Genomic DNA, 6,091 nt, shown 5'->3' with positions numbered 1-6,091 from the left:
TACTTATTCAACAAATATTTGTCGAGGTCTCACCTAGGCACTAGAGATGCAAAGATAAATTATCTAGTGTCCTCCGCTCAACAAACTTACGAGATTTTTCAGCAGTGGTCACTAGCTTCTATCACATTGTCATCCAGAGGAACTTAAAGCAGCATAAACACAGCTAAAAACAATCCTGGGAAGACTTTCTTGGTGATCATTTTATTTGAAAAATATTAACTATTTTTAAAGTAATATCTAATTTTTAATATTTTTTAATATCTAGTATTTAATTTTTTCATGTTACTATAATGATGGTCATTTTCTCTAGTCAACTTGAGTGAATCACTGGGTGCCCAGATATTTGATTGAACCTAATTCTGGATGTGACGGTGAGAGTACTGAGAATAGGATTAGCATTTGAATCAGTACATTGAAGAGGGCAAAAATGCCCTCTTTAAACTGGATAAACCCCATTCAATCAGTTGAAGACTTGAATAGAATAAATAATCGGATCCTTCTGCAAGAAAGAAAGAATTTCTTCCTGCTTGGATGTGCTGAGCTAGAGCACTGATGGTTTTTCGTGCCTTCTGATTCAACCTGCAGCAATGCCATTACCTTTTATGGGCATCCACCTTCAGATTCCTCAGGCTGCATAATCATGTGAACATGTGCAAGAGTACTTTAAAGTGTTTCTTGAAAAGTGGAATTAAAAGAGAGTACATATTTATTTCATGAAATTTTTAAAGATTTTCTCATATACCTCTATGTATGTAGTATGTAGGGTGTGTGAGAGAGAGAGAGAGAGAGAGAGAGAGAGAGGGAGGGAGAGAGAGAGGGAGAGAGAGAGATGCAGACAGAGCTCAAGTAAGTTTGTGTGTGTATAAAACCTTTTTGTACAGTTTATCTGGGGACTCTTAATACAGAAGAACCCCCTTATATCCTCATCTGGTTTCATCTAGTTTCACTTTCATTAGCATGATGCAGTTGGCAAAACTTTAAAATGCTACATTATTATGAAGCCAACCAAAGAGTTCGTTTGAACTTCACCGACTGTTCATCTGTATCTTTTATCTGCCTCAGGATCCATACCAGACATTGCAGTACATTTAGTTGCTTTTACGGCAAACTATTATGGTGCCATCTCCAAAGTCCATGTTGGAATTCAATCCTCAATAGGGCACAATCAGGCGGTATGACCTTGGAAAGGCAATTAAGTTATGAAGACTCCATTCTCATGTCTGGGTTTGGCCATTTTGAAAAGACCTGAGTTGACGCTAGCACTCTGGCTCTTCATGTCTTCCACCATATGAAGACCCAGCTGCATTTTCTGTGAGAAGTGACTCAAACATTGGCCCTGAAGGCCTCAGCCATTTTGTGTCTTCTTCCCCCATCTCACAGATAACAAAATGTGGTCATCCACCAGTGAGATGTAACCTATGTCATCTTGCCTGGGAACCCCACCCACCAATCTCCACAGCCCTTTCCCCTAATCCCTTCCCATTTACCAATCACCTGGGGCTCCTACAATCTCAGTCAACAATCCCTTGAGGCCCACCCGCAGCACCTCCTAACCAATTCCCCACGCCCCCCACTCCTTCCAGGCTCACCTGCGTTGTATAAAATGAGGCTCCACGTGTGCTCCAACCCTTTTCCTTCACTCTCCCACCACCCCTTCCCATTTCTACTTTGTTAGAATAAAGTACCTCCTACAGTACCTCGTCGGGTCTGATATTTCTGGCTTAAGGTAAAAGAAGACGTGGCTGCGGAATTAGCTGCATGTAAAGATATATTGTGGGCAAAAAGAACCTAACATTTTACCCTTAAAAAGATGCAGCAACAAAACAATATTTTGCAATCAGAGAGGAGATCTCTCTAAATACCAGCCATGCCAGCACTTTGAACTTAAGCTTCACAGCCAACAGAAATATGAGAAAATATCTAGTGTTTGTAAATTGCAGTCTCAGATAATTGTTGATAGCAGCGCAGATTGACAGCATGCCACCCTATCGTCGCCTTGGATTTGTAACATCTGCTCAGCCTTTTCTTGTTTTTGTTTTCATTTTGAGATCTGATCATGATATCTTAATTTGGGTTTTCTGATGAGGGATCAGCACAACCTCCAACTACAGGCTGGCATTCAATAGGAATGCTGATTCTAGTCCAGCTCCCTCCTTATGGTCTGAGAAAGTAGCCGAGAATGGTTCAAGTCCTTGGGCCGCTATGCCCTGTGGGAGACCTGGAAGAAGCTGCTGGCTCCTGGCTTCAGATGGGCCCAGCTCTGGCCCATTGTGGCCATTCAGGGTATGAACCAATGAATGGAAGATCTCTCCCTCTCTGTGTTTCTACTTCTCTGTCTACTTCACTTTCAAATAAAAATAAAATAAGTCTTTTTCAAAAAAGACAGTAGACATTCGCAACTAGGGTATACTCATAAATCAGGTCATGTTTATGACAATACCTCTGATAGTAAATCATGAAGATTTTTTTTTTCTTCAGTATGAGCTGTTTTTGATTCCTGAAACCAGTGGATGATAATAGAAAGGAACATAAACTAAAGTTTATCCCTTGTTTCCTGGTCTCGGTGGAACCTCCAGATGTTGGCAACACCCTCGTCGCCACGTACCCCGAGCCGAGCGGAGGGACTAGGGTTGCAACGCAGACAACGCAGAGAGACAAGACAAGGCAACACGCAGTACACCGAATGCCGATCGATGACAGATTGCTCTTTATTGCAACTCCAGACTTTCTTTTATACTCTGCTTAGCTCCTCCCAGTAGTGGCCACCCTAAATCCCTTCAGTTCCTCCCAGTGTTTATCCAATCCTCTAGTGGCCACCCTAAATCCCTTGAGTTTTATCCAATCCCCTGGCAGATAACTTGACAAATAGGAAGCAGGAACTTGCGGTTAAGCCAGTGGCTAGATGTATCAGGCCAAAATTACCAATCCTGTTATGCTCTGAGAAACAAACTAAGCTGTGGAGTTAATCCTTGGGAGACTGGGGCCTGCAATTGTGGGCAAAAAGAACCTAACATTTTACCCTTAAAAAGATGCAGCAACAAAACAATATTTTGCAATCAGAGAGGAGATCTCTCTAAATACCAGCCATGCCAGCACTTTGAACTTAAGCTTCACAGCCAACAGAAATATGAGAAAATATCTAGTGTTTGTAAATTGCAGTCTCAGATAATTGTTGATAGCAGCGCAGATTGACAGCATGCCACCCTATCGTCGCCTTGGATTTGTAACATCTGCTCAGCCTTTTCTTGTTTTTGTTTTCATTTTGAGATCTGATCATGATATCTTAATTTGGGTTTTCTGATGAGGGATCAGCACAACCTCCAACTACAGGCTGGCATTCAATAGGAATGCTGATTCTAGTCCAGCTCCCTCCTTATGGTCTGAGAAAGTAGCCGAGAATGGTTCAAGTCCTTGGGCCGCTATGCCCTGTGGGAGACCTGGAAGAAGCTGCTGGCTCCTGGCTTCAGATGGGCCCAGCTCTGGCCCATTGTGGCCATTCAGGGTATGAACCAATGAATGGAAGATCTCTCCCTCTCTGTGTTTCTACTTCTCTGTCTACTTCACTTTCAAATAAAAATAAAATAAGTCTTTTTCAAAAAAGACAGTAGACATTCGCAACTAGGGTATACTCATAAATCAGGTCATGTTTATGACAATACCTCTGATAGTAAATCATGAAGATTTTTTTTTTCTTCAGTATGAGCTGTTTTTGATTCCTGAAACCAGTGGATGATAATAGAAAGGAACATAAACTAAAGTTTATCCCTTGTTTCCTGGTCTCGGTGGAACCTCCAGATGTTGGCAACACCCTCGTCGCCACGTACCCCGAGCCGAGCGGAGGGACTAGGGTTGCAACGCAGACAACGCAGAGAGACAAGACAAGGCAACACGCAGTACACCGAATGCCGATCGATGACAGATTGCTCTTTATTGCAACTCCAGACTTTCTTTTATACTCTGCTTAGCTCCTCCCAGTAGTGGCCACCCTAAATCCCTTCAGTTCCTCCCAGTGTTTATCCAATCCTCTAGTGGCCACCCTAAATCCCTTGAGTTTTATCCAATCCCCTGGCAGATAACTTGACAAATAGGAAGCAGGAACTTGCGGTTAAGCCAGTGGCTAGATGTATCAGGCCAAAATTACCAATCCTGTTATGCTCTGAGAAACAAACTAAGCTGTGGAGTTAATCCTTGGGAGACTGGGGCCTGCAATTGTGGGCAAAAAGAACCTAACATTTTACCCTTAAAAAGATGCAGCAACAAAACAATATTTTGCAATCAGAGAGGAGATCTCTCTAAATACCAGCCATGCCAGCACTTTGAACTTAAGCTTCACAGCCAACAGAAATATGAGAAAATATCTAGTGTTTGTAAATTGCAGTCTCAGATAATTGTTGATAGCAGCGCAGATTGACAGCATGCCACCCTATCGTCGCCTTGGATTTGTAACATCTGCTCAGCCTTTTCTTGTTTTTGTTTTCATTTTGAGATCTGATCATGATATCTTAATTTGGGTTTTCTGATGAGGGATCAGCACAACCTCCAACTACAGGCTGGCATTCAATAGGAATGCTGATTCTAGTCCAGCTCCCTCCTTATGGTCTGAGAAAGTAGCCGAGAATGGTTCAAGTCCTTGGGCCGCTATGCCCTGTGGGAGACCTGGAAGAAGCTGCTGGCTCCTGGCTTCAGATGGGCCCAGCTCTGGCCCATTGTGGCCATTCAGGGTATGAACCAATGAATGGAAGATCTCTCCCTCTCTGTGTTTCTACTTCTCTGTCTACTTCACTTTCAAATAAAAATAAAATAAGTCTTTTTCAAAAAAGACAGTAGACATTCGCAACTAGGGTATACTCATAAATCAGGTCATGTTTATGACAATACCTCTGATAGTAAATCATGAAGATTTTTTTTTTCTTCAGTATGAGCTGTTTTTGATTCCTGAAACCAGTGGATGATAATAGAAAGGAACATAAACTAAAGTTTATCCCTTGTTTCCTGGTCTCGGTGGAACCTCCAGATGTTGGCAACACCCTCGTCGCCACGTACCCCGAGCCGAGCGGAGGGACTAGGGTTGCAACGCAGACAACGCAGAGAGACAAGACAAGGCAACACGCAGTACACCGAATGCCGATCGATGACAGATTGCTCTTTATTGCAACTCCAGACTTTCTTTTATACTCTGCTTAGCTCCTCCCAGTAGTGGCCACCCTAAATCCCTTCAGTTCCTCCCAGTGTTTATCCAATCCTCTAGTGGCCACCCTAAATCCCTTGAGTTTTATCCAATCCCCTGGCAGATAACTTGACAAATAGGAAGCAGGAACTTGCGGTTAAGCCAGTGGCTAGATGTATCAGGCCAAAATTACCAATCCTGTTATGCTCTGAGAAACAAACTAAGCTGTGGAGTTAATCCTTGGGAGACTGGGGCCTGCAATTGTGGGCAAAAAGAACCTAACATTTTACCCTTAAAAAGATGCAGCAACAAAACAATATTTTGCAATCAGAGAGGAGATCTCTCTAAATACCAGCCATGCCAGCACTTTGAACTTAAGCTTCACAGCCAACAGAAATATGAGAAAATATCTAGTGTTTGTAAATTGCAGTCTCAGATAATTGTTGATAGCAGCGCAGATTGACAGCATGCCACCCTATCGTCGCCTTGGATTTGTAACATCTGCTCAGCCTTTTCTTGTTTTTGTTTTCATTTTGAGATCTGATCATGATATCTTAATTTGGGTTTTCTGATGAGGGATCAGCACAACCTCCAACTACAGGCTAGCATTCAATAGGAATGCTGATTCTAGTCCAGCTCCCTCCTTATGGTCTGAGAAAGTAGCCGAGAATGGTTCAAGTCCTTGGGCCGCTATGCCCTGTGGGAGACCTGGAAGAAGCTGCTGGCTCCTGGCTTCAGATGGGCCCAGCTCTGGCCCATTGTGGCCATTCAGGGTATGAACCAATGAATGGAAGATCTCTCCCTCTCTGTGTTTCTACTTCTCTGTCTACTTCACTTTCAAATAAAAATAAAATAAGTCTTTTTCAAAAAAGACAGTAGACATTCGCAACTAGGGTATACTCATAAATCAGGTCATGTTTATGA

The sequence above is a fragment of the Ochotona princeps genome, chromosome X (assembly GCF_030435755.1).
Source record: "Ochotona princeps isolate mOchPri1 chromosome X, mOchPri1.hap1, whole genome shotgun sequence".
NCBI lineage: Eukaryota > Metazoa > Chordata > Mammalia > Lagomorpha > Ochotonidae > Ochotona > Ochotona princeps.
Note: the sequence above shows the minus strand (reverse complement) of the source record.